This window comes from Stomoxys calcitrans, chromosome 4, assembly GCF_963082655.1.
Source record: "Stomoxys calcitrans chromosome 4, idStoCalc2.1, whole genome shotgun sequence".
Lineage (NCBI taxonomy): Eukaryota > Metazoa > Arthropoda > Insecta > Diptera > Muscidae > Stomoxys > Stomoxys calcitrans.
The window spans coordinates 304,989-318,900 of NC_081555.1; the positions used below are offsets into that span (position 1 = coordinate 304,989).

Below are 13,912 nucleotides of genomic sequence, written 5' to 3' on the forward strand. Positions count from 1 at the left end.
AACGCAATATCGTTCCGACCGTTGTGTGGTATTCAGTCCTGTATTGTAAAACGTCCCTTTAAGTGGTGGCGCTAACCCTAATTGAGCTATAACTTGATTAGGCTACATGACAGAATGTTATGTTATGCAAATTTTAGCTTTGGCTCAACTCGACTCCGTTTAGCTCAAATCGACTCCGTTTAGCTCAAATCGACTCCGTTTAACTTGAATTGCTCGGAGCCACAAAGCTGAATAATGCAATTAGAATTTTCATACCCTGTATGCCTAACAGTTTGCATGTTAAGTCCGGAATTTTAACACTGGCTTTTGTTGTTGAGGTGCAAGGGTTATACATCGTAATTTTCCAATGCTGCCATCTTTGCACAATGCTTCGCGGATTAATTTCCCTTTTGTAAGCATAACTCTTGCCCAATATCCATCTGAAGTGTGAACGATATGAATGAATGGCTTATGTCTATTGTCGTTTTTCTGTGGTTGTTGTTTTCTAAGTGCGAAGGTCGTAGGTCAATGTAGATTACGCAAAGTCTGAGTGTAGGGCATATTTAATTAATTAAAAATTACAATGCTTTATTTATGGGGATGGGGGCTGCTCAAATGGGAACCTATGACTGATTGACTACGAATGAGAATCGTGGAAGGCTGGGTGAACTCATGTCGAAACAAAAGAATTTCGTTTCTGTTGTCGACGAAAAAGGCAGAGCAGAGAACCCAAAGAATGCTGTTGCTTACAAAAACTGCAGAGGAGAATTCAACGAATTCTATAGGAATTCTGTGGCATCGTAAATTCTTAATTTTTTTTTTTGACTATTGTTTTCGTGTCTTTTGTTGCATTTCTGCTATTCATTTCTTTTGTCTCAGTCTGTTTGCCGAACACCTATGGATGTGGTAAGAAATTACAACATTGAATATGTCAATGCATTGTGGTGCAGTTCATCAAGAAAAAGCGACATAAACGGATTGAAAAAAATGGAAATGAAATAAAACAACCACTTGTGCAAGGGAGATGGCGAAAAGCGCCTTAAGTTCGGCCGCATCGAATCTTATATACCCTCCTTGATTTTTTGTTAATTGGCAGACTCTGACCCATTGGTGCATAGTGTCCTTTTTATCGGACGTTTTTATTTCTAAAGCTCCGTGTTAGAGCATTCTATTCTATAATTTTGATCAAGGTTCAACTCGAAACTTCTTGTTTACTTATGAAAGTAAATGTAATGGTACTATAACGGGACCAATATTTTTATTTTTCCGGCTGATGGAAACAAATCCAAACAATATGCTCGTGCAAGTTATGATGAAAATTAAACTGATTCACTTATACTATACACACTTTCTGCCTATCGTCTTTATAAAGGACGCTCTCTAAAAATAAGTTTCCCTTTTTGCTATATATAAAAAAAAATATTTTTTAAAATTGCCTATTTGTCGTCGTTTAATTGTACAAAAACAACAGCAATTTTGAATAAACCTTGTTAGGGAGCTTTATGCATTAATGGGTTCAAACATTTGGGTTAATTTGCATTTGCATAGTTGAAGCACATGAAAAATATGCTGTTTCAAATCCAGGTACATCAGAACGGATTGTTTTGGAGCCACCAATTCACACCAAACTCAGCACAGTCGATGAAAGTCACAACAAAACTCCGCATGCAAAAATTGAAACTCAAATGGTAAAAAAAAATGTGCAATGCAGATACTCCGGATGCCAAATAATGGGATGGGACCAATTCATATAAAAACTATTCACATCGAAGTACTGCGAAGACTTTTGAAGATTTATTTGCTGATCAGTTGTTTTATGGCCACATCTTGTAACGCCTTATGTCTTCGCATGCCACTGTTGCCTGTAACGTTGAAAGAGGCAAACTTTTCAGATTGTGCTACAATTTGTCGTGGATTATGGCCCTTTTGAATTTTCGTTTGTTAGAGCACCGCTGACTTCTATTCCAGTGACAGTGACAATAACTCTGTCGCTGAAATTCGGATAGGATAAATGTGAAACTATGAAATAAAAGATTACTGAAGATCGTATCCCCTGAAACATTAAAGGCCACCGTAGCGCAGAGGTTAGCATGTTCGCCTATGACGCTGAACGCCTGGGTTCGAATCCTGGTGCGAACATCAGAAAAAACTATTTCAGCGGCGGTTATCTACTCCTAATGCTGGCGACATTTGTGAAGTACTATGTCTGTTAAAACTTCTCCCAAAGAGGTATCGCACTGTGGTATACCGTTTGGACTCGGCTATAAAAAGGAGACCGCTTCAAATTTCAATCGGACAGCACTCAGTTATATGGGAGAAGTTTGCGCCAGCTCTTTAGTGGAATGTTCATGGGCAAATTTTTATTTTCACTATGCCTTGGTAACAGATTCTTAGTTAATGCAGCGCCTCGTATTGGAGAAGCAGGCAGAGGAGAGCAGCGAGCTAAAAATATTGCCAGCACATGTTGCATGAGCAGTCGCCAGTTGCAACGCAGACTGCGATGGGAAACCGACCACACGGATACACACATGCTCTCGATGTGTTCAAACATACATCAAAGCTAGTCTTCCTCCACATCTCCTCACATTTTGTTGCACGCAAGCACACACACACACTATCTTGCAAAGCAAAGAGTTCTGAGAGACGACGACCCCACATGTTTATTTTCGAATATTGAATTCATTCCTCATAAATGCGTTGCATGGAGTTCGAGACAGGCCCTCTGCCTGTGCGAGTAAGGCCCTCAATTTGAGACATATTAAATGGCAGATTCATTGCATCCATTACACCGTTCAGGAATGAAGCACACGACTTCTTTTGAAACTGCATGCGATTCCTTAAGTTTTAGGACATTGCAGACACTCTGAGCCCATGTTTTTGTCAGTTTTAAAATAAACAGCCTCCTTATTCATGCCATCCGACAATCCGTTTAGAAAGAGCCTTAACGACATTACAATTGAGTCGTTGTCTATATTCAAGGCCTCGCAATTACTCCGCCGGCATGAATTTACTTGCTCTGGCCGTGTGTGCACTGTGCAGCCAAAGGGACTTGTTTTCGCTGGCATAGAAGTGGAAGAGGAGACTTTTCATATGTGCCAGCATTCGACTCGTTTCAAGTTTTGTTGCATCAACTCACTGCCATGCAAACGCGTGTGAAAGAAATACGTGGAGCACCCTCTTCCCCTCTCTTGTGACTGTGTTCGTTCACATGGACATGCGAGCATAATGGTATTTATGCCGACTGGTCTCGATGGACTGGACTGAGACAAAATTAGAATGCAAGAAATGGGAATAAACTGGCAACTGGTCAAAATGTGTTCTCGAAAAAGAGATGCAAAAGTTTTCCCGAAGATTTTGCGGAAGAAATTATTGCTGACATTTGTGCCCATATTTGTAATCCTTATTAAATGTCAGGAATTCGGTGCTAATAGAAGGAAGGAACATGATTGTCTAGCTAAACGTGTCCTTTTCATCAGTAAACTTGAACTTGGCCAAATTTTTGTTGCTCATGGCTTAAACTTTATTATCATGAAATTCTTGAATTCATGAAATACCCTCTTGCCTGCGCATAATGCATAGTCAAAGATTTTGAGTTTGGATTTGATTTGAAATATGGGCACGCATCTTTATCGGTGCGTGTGTGCTTCCACTTTCTGTGCAAGTAATTGCAACACGAGAACAATTGATTTTGAAAATGGCGAATGAAAGATTATTGCGTTGGTACATCGAAATAAACACTTGCAGATATGCATGTAGTTGCACTTCCTCGAGTGTACTAGCGTCGCATTAGGGGCATTGGAGGAGTCCATATCAAGGCGTGTTCAATGCAGTCTGTGAACGCTGCACAGTGGGCCAAACGGAAATAAGCCCAAAACTTTTTTCTGTTGGTCTGAGCGGTAATGACACGTTCTACACATTTGTAGAGGAGGACATGGACTTTCAGGTCTATATTTTTAATACAGGAGGTAATACAGGGTGTCAAACAATTGATTTTGAAAATGGCGAATGAAAGATTATTGCGTTGGTACATCGAAATAAACAATTGCAGACATGCATGTAGTTACACTTCCTCAAGTGCACTAGCGTCGCATGTAATACAGGGTGTCAAAGTTAACCACTTTGGACCACTTCTTCAATCATCTGGGGGCCATAACTCTTGATCTACTGACCCGATTTGCACGGTTCATGTTAGAAAGAACTGGACGAGATCTAGAAAACGTGCATATAAAGGGTGATTTTTTTGAAGTTAGGATTTTCATGCATTAGTATTTGACAGATCACGTGGGATTTCAGACATGGTGTCAAAGAGAAAGATGCTCTGTATGCTTTGACATTTCATCATGAATAGACTTACTAACGAGCATCGCTTGCAAATCATTGAATTTTATTACCAAAATCAGTGTTCGGTTCGAAATGTGTTCAAATTTTAACAAATTTTGTTCAGCGATGAGGCTCATTTCTGGTTGAATGGCTACGTAAATAAGCAAAATTGCCGCATTTGGAGTGAAGAGCAACCAGAAGCCGTTCAAGAACTGCCCATGCATCCCGAAAAATGCACTGTTTGGTGTGGTTTGTACGCTGGTGGAATCATTGGACCGTATTTTTTCAAAGATGCTGTTGGACGCAACGTTACGGTGAATGAACACATTTCGAACCGAACACTGATTTTGGTAATAAAATTCAATGATTTGCAAGCGTTGCTCGTTAGTAAGTCTATTCATGATGAAATGTCAAAGCATACTGAGCATCTTTCTCTTTGGCACCATGTCTGAAATCCCACGTGATCTGTCAAATACTAATGCATGAAAATCCTAACCTCAAAAAAATCACCCTTTATTACAATACCATCGGACACCGTTAATGAGATTCGAATCGTCTAATAACTCCCTCAATTTTTAAGATATACCGCAAATATCACACACATTGTGCCAGTATATGTTTACAGCCGCTCAGATCTACAGATAAAAAGTTGTAGACTTATCTCCAATATTTTCGCTGTTTTGCACCCTGTGCGCTAGCTGAAGGAAGTTTTGATTTACAGTTTTTCTGTGGCACAAAAGTCACGATTGACATCTTTACTGCCGCACCAAAGGCTGCCATCGTTGCATGGATGTGACTGCGCTGCAAATAGCAATAATGATACCATCGTCTGAAAACATTGTCGTGGTATTTGAAGAAATCAATTGGTGGAGGCCAAGCTGAACCTATTCGTATAACCCAGTAACCACTAATGCTAAAAGAGTCCCTTCGATGCTGGCAGCGTTTTTCAGTTTAAGAAAAGTAATTAATTTTATTCAATTTCTGTTCGAAATTGTGTGAATATACGAGGGTTGCCTTTTATATTTCGAGATTAGAGAACCCAAAAACAAATATTAATCATTGAAAATCGCTACATTGTTTTTCAAAATATTCACCATTAAGATCTATACACTTTTGCATGCGTTTGAACCAATTGTCGAATCACTTTTACCACTCTGATTGAGGTATCGCCAAAACATGCATTCTGAACGCATCAACCGCTTCTTCAAGTGCCGAAAAACGTTGACCTCTCATTTTATTTTTTACGTACGGGAATAAAAAGAATTCGGTGCCAAGTTAGGACTATTCGGCGGATGTCAACTTTTATGGATGCTATATCTACTTTAAAACAGGCAATTGTTTTTATTAAAAAATTGGAAAAACTCCTTGAGTTTTCAACACGCAAAGCCCATAACCCCCATTTGGGCTTATGTTCTTTTACTTCATACGCAAACAATGTTTTGCTCAAACAATATTTCCAGCTTCCACAGCCAATTTACGAAAGATGGCGAATGGGAAACCACCTTTACCTGAAATGGGTATTTATGTTGTGAAAAAATTCAGTCAATATTCATATTTTTTTTATTTTATAAGAAATTTTTTATCTGCATTGAATTATCATTAAGATATCTTTATAAGTTTTTTCCTAGAAATTTTTTAATTTGAATGTTCGTTTTCAAATAAAAAAATATATTGTATATCGTGAGTACGAATTTTCAAAGTGGATTTATTTAAAAAACTTTCCACAGATTTTGAATTGTTTTTTCTCGTCTATGAATTTTGGAGTTTTAGAATCTCAAGTAATTTTCCAGGTGTAAGACCTATTTATTTAATGTTGGTTCAGGCGCACCTTGAAAAATGTAGAAACATCTTAAGGGTAAGGAGAGAAGTGAGTAACTCTTTTGACAGAGGTGAAATCGCAATGACCAAGCTAGTCGAATGCTTTAATACCAGCACACTCTTGTAGTTTTTGTACAATATCCTGTTTAAATGAGTGAATCCAAATAAAAGTTAAGTTCCCATTACGGTATTAATAGATTTATTTGGAATTTCATTTGAATGCATTGCAATTTGCAAAAAGGAATCGGCAAAAAACAGCACATTTCGTTCGGTGTGTGTTTATCCATCAGCAAGTGTTGTTTTGCAACTGTGCGAAGAGGGTGAGAGAATTCATGAAATTTTCATGTTCGCAAATTTGTTGTTTATGCAGGATAATGACCACCCTAGAACAGAGGTTAGAATGTCGGCCTATGACGCTGAACGCCTGAACTTGAATCCTGAATCAGAAAAAAATTTCAGCGTTGGTTATCTTCTCCTATTGATGGCGACATTTGATAGGTACTATGCCATGTAAAAACTTCTTCTCAAAGGGTGTTGCACTGCGGGATGCCGTTGGGACTCGGCGTTAAAAATGAGGTCCCCTATCATTGAGCTGAAATTTGAATCGGGCAGCACTCGCTGATTTGTGAGAAGTTTGCAATGAAATGTTCATGGGCAATTTGCATAAAGATGGAATAAAGAGTTTCACACTAAAAAGTTGGTCCAAAATTTGTGATTTTGCTTATTTGTAGGTTTCCAGCAATGAAAACGAGCCAACGAACTAAAACTATCTCTAAATTGAATTTCCTGCTTCAAATTTCTATCGCTGATTGATTCTTATTTTACTACACAGATGACTGTCCAATGATATTTTTTTTTAACCTAGCATCCTAACCTACAAATGCTAAACATTTATACACGCCGCTATTTCTAAGTCTATTTTGTGTTTTTAGCGAAGGTACACTGTTGTATTGTCCCAAAGTTAATGTTTTAATTTTCAACGATACTTTGAAATTCGCTAAGGATCTGTTAACCTACCATTTAAAATTAAAATTAAGTCTGCTTACCTTAGGCTCTCATCTTTAAAATGAGGACAAACCTTTTTTCAGTGTATGCTTAGTCATGCTCTTTACAAGAGAACAATCATAGAGAATACGTTAAACATGTAGCAATGAAAAAATCACATTTGTATGTGATGAACCAAGTCCTTTTCCTTTTTCCCAAAACGAGTTTCCATCTATCAAAATGGGGGAGCAAACTAAATCCTAAACTTCAATAGTGGTAATCAAAAGTTGTCACCTGTAGTATCCGACTTGGCTGAAATTTTGGTTTTTTTTTGGCACTGCATCCAACTGGAAATGTTCGTTGGGTAATATGCCAATGCAAGAAAAATCAGTAGTCTGGTAGCCACAAAAATAAATGAACATGCTTCCGAGGGACTGTGGTAGTTGTTGCTGTGTGTTCGTTCGATACAAATGGGCCAAAATTAAATTAGACTGAGCAACCGCCAATGAAATTGCTAACAACTGCAACAAGGCAGACGACGCCAATGAGGACAACCGCTCAGCAGACAAGACAACAAAAAGCACAACACAAAAGCTCACATTTGGTTCAGGTTTCCGAATTGCCTTCGCCCTCCCTTTCAAAAACTGTGAAAACTCAATTCGCCGAAAATAAGACGAAACATAAACATCGGTGGCACTGGCACATGTACATGATGCATGCATACCACCAAGAGCCTGCCGACAGTAGTGTATGGGTTGCATTTGGCCTAGCCAAAGAGTGGAGTGCTCTATTGGCAACAACAGCAAATAGTTCACTCACAGATGGTTGACTAAATACTTTCAAATAGTCTGAGGGCTGGTAGTGCTGTTGCCGCGAAGTTGGTGCCAGCTGAAAGTCTGCCTCAAGCCTTTGGCGGTACGTAGTGTATTACATCGGCACACACACGCATACTTGGTACCGATGACGTTTACCAAGGACATGTCCCTTGCGTTGGTTGCTCCATCGACAAGGAAACGTCACTCAGGAGCCAAATAAGCCGTTGCAGAAATTATCCTCCAGGGAGGTTTTTATGCATGCCTTTAAAAGGTTTCAGTTAGAGTAAGCACTAAAAGTATTGAATTACCTTTCAAAAAAGAGGTTTTGGAGTCTTACTTTAAATTGATAAAGCGGATAGTTTACTTAACAACCCTCGAATTATTCCAAAATGAAGTCTATTGACACCGAACGAGAGAAACATCCACGACAGCTTCACTTAGCCTGAATACTGACCTTAAGCACAGGATTGTATTCACAATTTTGCTATCTTGTCTCGTACTTTTTGCTCGCACTTTTGAAATGTTGTTCTACGCCTAGAGACCGTTTTGTACGGAATGAGCCAAAAACGGTTTCCGAGCTTAACCAGGTCGGCTATCTTCCGGTTGGGAAAATTGTTTTTTATTGCATACCAGCACACCTTTCAGTGCGTGCCGATCAGGGACTAGGATTAGCTGTGTCACTCCAATTAACTTCGAATATCATCAACCTGTCATTGATTGGAGAGGCAAAATGGTTATTCATTTAATTATCAACACCACAATTTTGATAATTGCTGTGGCAATTCTCTTTGAATAAGAGCCCATTTGTGACAGTTATTGAACAACCGCTTCCATTGTTTTAGGAATGGGCTCGCTCGTGGGACATTCTGTTCTGTTTTGAATTTGTAATAATGTTTAGCGAGAAATGCTCAAGTCATGCTGCCCATAAATGACTCCTACGGTCGGTGTTTATTCGAAAGCGAGTTGAGCAATGGAACGGCAGACACAAGAATGGCCTGGCCAGAGGCATACTTTGAAAAAAAAAAACCACAATGGCGAGTTCTTTGAATTTAGACAATTGAACCATTTTGAGGGTTTAAAATGAAACAGACGAGTCGTTGCACAAGGTTGCAGTATTGAGTTTTGTTGCTGGAGCAACAAACATACAGTTGTGTTCAAAAAAATAGGAGTGCGCCCAACTAAAAAACAAATATTGAATATTGAATAAAAAATATTTGTTTTAATTCAGATGTTTTTACGCAAGATTAACTATTAATCAATTCCCTAAATTTTATAACAATAAATTATGTAGTTAAAGCTATAGTAGTTTAAAATATTCCAATGAATAAACTTTTTCCCAAAAATTTGCTGTTCAAAATAATACGAGTGTGGATATATAACTCAAAAATTTTAAAGCAAATGGCACAAAAATTGCTTTATATTATGTGTTGGGAGGGCATTTGACGTTCTGTCTAGACCCAGTTTCACCAAACAATACAATTTACATTCATCGGACAACATTGTATTCCTTAATTGTTCCATTAGCCAAGTGATATGCCCTTTAGCAAATTAATCTGATCGTTTCTTGGTCAGCATTGGTACCATTTTTGAATGATATGCTAATAAGTTACTTTCCAACAATAAAAAGGACCAACTACACTCAGAAATCACCCTTTTTATACCCTCCGCCATAGGATTGGGGTATAATAATTTCATCATTCTGTTTGTAACAACTCGAAATATGCGTCTAAGACCCCATAGAGTATATATATTATTGATCGTCATGACATTTTGAGTCGATCTAGACATATCCGTCGGTATGTCTCTAACAACTTCCTTCCAACAACTGTGCTTAGTATGGCGCAAATCGGTACATAATCTGATATAGCTGCCATATACCCCGATCTGGGATCTTGACTTCTTGAGCCTCTAGAGGGCGCGGTTATTATCCAATTTGGCTGAAATTTTGTTGAACGGCTTCTCCCATGACATTCAACATACATGTGATATATGGTCTGAATTGATCTATAGCTTGATGCAGCTTCCATGTATACCGATCTTCCGATCTTGCTTCTTGAGCCCCTACAAGGTGCAATTCTTATCCGAATGTACTGAAATAGCACACAATGACTTCTACATTGTTTAGCATTCAATTCATTTATGGCCCGAATCGGACTACAACTTGATATAGCTGCAATAGCAAAACAGTTCTTATTCGTTGTTGTTGTAGTAGCAGTGTGTAGTACACTGAGGTGTTTAGCATTCAATTCATTTATGGCCCGAATCGGACTACAACTTGATATAGCTGCAATAGCAAAACAGTTCTTATTCATTGTTGTTGTAGTAGCAGTGTGTGGTACACTGAGGCGGCAGCCCTTGACGATGAAGGAATTCATCGGGTCAATCCGGTACATACAACCGGCTGCCATGGGATTGTATTTTTATTCATTATTCATAATTCTTTATTTGCATAAAAAGAAATACCGTGCAAAGAACTCGACAAATGTGGTGGATATACATGGTGGAGGGTATATAAGATTCGGCCCGGCCGAACTTAGCACGCTCTTACTTGCTTAATCTTTTTTGAAGACGCAGTAGGGTTTGCTTTGCTATATCACACAAACAACGATCATCAATACACGCAAACAAATAAAACGTTTGGGACATTTTTACGACAAACATAATACATTTATAACGAAGTTTTTCTTTTATTGAAACCTTGTAATGTTTCGATTCAACATGTCAAACGTAAGCCATAAACGTAGCATTATTGAACATACGGTAACGTTTAGAAGCTTCGCCTACAATAAAAGAACCTTTCTTTTGTTGTAAAACTAAAAACTCTTTAATAGCGAAAGTATTTCGTTAACCTCAAATGATTATTTGTTTATTGCAATTTACTGTGTACGTACATAAAAAGAAAATAATCCCAAACAAGCCGATGGGCTGCAAATTTGCAATATTGAGCTTCTCACTATAGACACATACTCATTCAGAACATTTTTTCCTTTGACTGACCAATGAGTAGTCAGTATGTTTGGCAGCACCATCGAGTGCGGATGCGCGTAAACTCGGAGAAAGATCATTTTTAAATTAAGGCCTTAAAACGAAAAATCCTGGTATGTCCCATGACAAAAATCATTACAAAAACAGACAAATGGCTGCTGGATACAAGAACACATATCAAGAATTTCTTAGGCACATACATTGTTTGGTAATATTTTCGCAATAAAGAAATATCCATCCCATAGTTGGTATTTAAATGTGTTTATAGCATAAGGAATACAGCAAATCATAATATTGTACCAAACTATAATAGAGTTGTGCGAATTAAACCCAAATCCTATCCAATTTGGCTGAAATTTTGCATAACGTGTTTCGTTATGACTTCCAACAACTGTACTAAGAATGGGTCAAATCGGTCCATAACCAGATGTACCTACCATATTAGCTGATTTTGGGTCTTGACTTCTTGACCCAATTCTTATCCGATGTGGCCGAAGTTTTGCATGAAGTATTTTATTTTGACTTCCAACAACTGTCTCAATTATGGTCCAAATCAGTCCATAACCTGATATCGGCTTCTAGAGGGTGCAATTCTTATCCAATATGGTTGAAATTTTGCATATGTCGTTTTGGTATGACTTCCAACCACTGTTCCAAGTTTTGTCTTAATCGGTATGTAGCCTGACATAGCTGTCATATAAACCAATCTCCCAGTTTGGCTTTTTGAGCCTCCGGAGGGCGCAATTATTACTCGATTTGCTGAAATTTTGGAGGTGGTGTTTTTGTATGACTGGTGTTTTTCTATTTGAGAGAGTCATTCAAAGAACTTGACAAATGCGATTCATCGTGGAGGGTATACAAGATTCGGCCCGGCCAAACTTATCACTCTTTTGTTTTAATTTAATAATGATTATTTTTTTTTATTACAAATCATTCATACTCCTATTTTTTCGCACAAGGTCATGGAGTGACCAAAAGAGAAAACTACGATTGGCATCAAAAATTAAATATTTGTAATGAACTTATATTTGTTATTTTACTTCTTTTATACCCCTTTTAAGTACCCTTAGAATATCATTTAATTTGGATATTAACTTTTCAAAATATGAAGAGGTAGCACTGCTATTATGTTGAACACAGCTGTACATAGATACATATGTAGAGATAGATGGTGATGCCAAATGCCCCCTGTTTTTGTTCTTTCTTTTCTGCTTTGCTTAACGTCGCAACGGTGGTCACCTCGTTGGGGAATGCTGAGTTTTTAAAGCAATGCTCACGTGCAATACCAATGAACGAAATGATTCAACACTTGGAGCCAGTTTTACCATCACCTGCTAATCGCATAAACTACGAAAATATTTGAATTGGTTGTACAAAAACCGTCTTTATTTTTAATCGCGATGCCCTGAGACCGGCCAAGTACATTTGAATTGAATTTTCATAGTAACTCAGCTTTGGTACAATAATGGCTTAGAGAGATCTAAATAAAACAACGGCAAATAAAAGCTTCAATTGGATAGTCCCATTTAATCTGTGTGCCTTTAAAGAAGGGCCTCTTGACTATCAAGTTTCTGCTTTTAATAATCTAAAAAAAAAAAAGAAATGCGACCCACACTGACGGAGTGTACTAGCGCTACGGCTACAATAAAGTACACAAGCAAACGCTTAGCTGTAAACTGTTTGAAGACAAACAACTCCATTTCGATTATTGTTGGGTATTTTTGAAATGGCACTGTTTAATACATTGAATATTGCTGATAAGAAAAACATTTGTTATCGATTGTGTTTTTTTTTTTCAAAGAAATAAAAGTACATGTAGTATAATTTTATTTTCCACAGAGCAATTAACAAATTCCAAAAAGGCAATAACGGCCAAACGAAAAGATTACATTGTTCGTGGATAATTTGAAGAAAGCAAATAGGCGAATGAATGAACCTTTTTAGTATCGAATTATATGGATCTCTTTCGATCTATACACCTTTTAAGACTATGTTTGAAGGTAAGTGTACTTTAATACCAAATGTCACCCAAATCGGGGGAAATGAGCAGTTTTAGGGGCTCAAGGAGTTTGGATTGAGGTACATTGAGGATATAGCTTATTATCACCCCAACTGGGCCGTACAAAGAAAATTGGGCATTGGTGATCTAAAGTCTACTAGACATTTCGACATTTCAACCAAATATGGCTAAGGAACTTAAGAAGTCTAACCGGAATTTGGTTTATATAATAAATGGGCACCAACGCACATTGTTTTTCTATGAAAAACGAACAGATGCATAAGTACGATGCAAGCAACTTCGTGAGGCTTCGTTCGGTTGACGGATTATCGTTATTTTACAAAGCTACTTCGCTTATTTGATCACTGGTTTTTATTGGTTTCGGTTTATCTCAAACAAACACAATTCAGTTTTTCAACTGTGTTAGAGTGCCCATCACTGGTTGAAATGGAACCTGAACCTATTTATAAATCTATATAAGTCGTAGATGATATGATTCTTGAAGAACAAACGTGATTTTCTCGTATGTAGAATTCATACAAATTCGACAACATCTGAGGCTTTTAAGGATTCAAGAAAATCGATCAAAAATACTTGTTTGGGGTGTCTCTTCAAATATTGGAGATGCATTATATGTCTTAATATTAAATGAAAGTGAAAATTATTTTTTTTATTTTTGACGCATCCCAAAAAGATACATTTAAGGGAATTTGAGGGTACGTGAACCTATGAGCTCTGAAATGTAATCCACTTATTCTTATGTCATTCCTCAGACCCTCCCCAAATATGGAAAAAATTTGACATTTTGTATCATATTTAGGTGTGTCCTTAAATAAATAGTGTTTTCTTTAGATTATTTTTTACGTTGGTATTCTTAACAGCTCTCGCTTGAATAACTGACATGTCTGACGAATTCTTATCTTTGTAATAGAGCCTATATCCTAAAGGTGCACTTCAATTTTATGCTTTTTACAAAGATCAATCTACTTGATCAATTCTGTTTTGATTATTA

At 37.6% G+C, this 13,912-nt stretch overlaps 1 protein-coding gene and 1 long non-coding RNA gene across 6 annotated transcripts in view; one reads left to right on the plus strand and one right to left on the minus strand.

The window, feature by feature from the left end:
• Positions 1 to 13,912, plus strand: part of LOC106088107 (uncharacterized) — a 133,615-nt gene that overhangs the window by 74,070 nt on the left and 45,633 nt on the right. The gene's annotated exons all lie outside the window — the stretch shown is intronic.
• LOC106088106 (uncharacterized) overlaps positions 1 to 13,912 on the minus strand; it is an 86,791-nt gene that overhangs the window by 69,450 nt on the left and 3,429 nt on the right. Inside the window, exon 1 of one of the 5 annotated variants that reach the window (XM_013253423.2) lies at positions 8,371 to 8,387. The exons of the other annotated variants lie outside the window; for them this stretch is intronic. The gene's annotated coding sequence lies outside the window, so the exon portion shown is untranslated. Of the gene's footprint in view, positions 1 to 8,370; positions 8,388 to 13,912 lie in introns of those variants that run through there. 5 annotated transcript variants of the gene reach the window in all.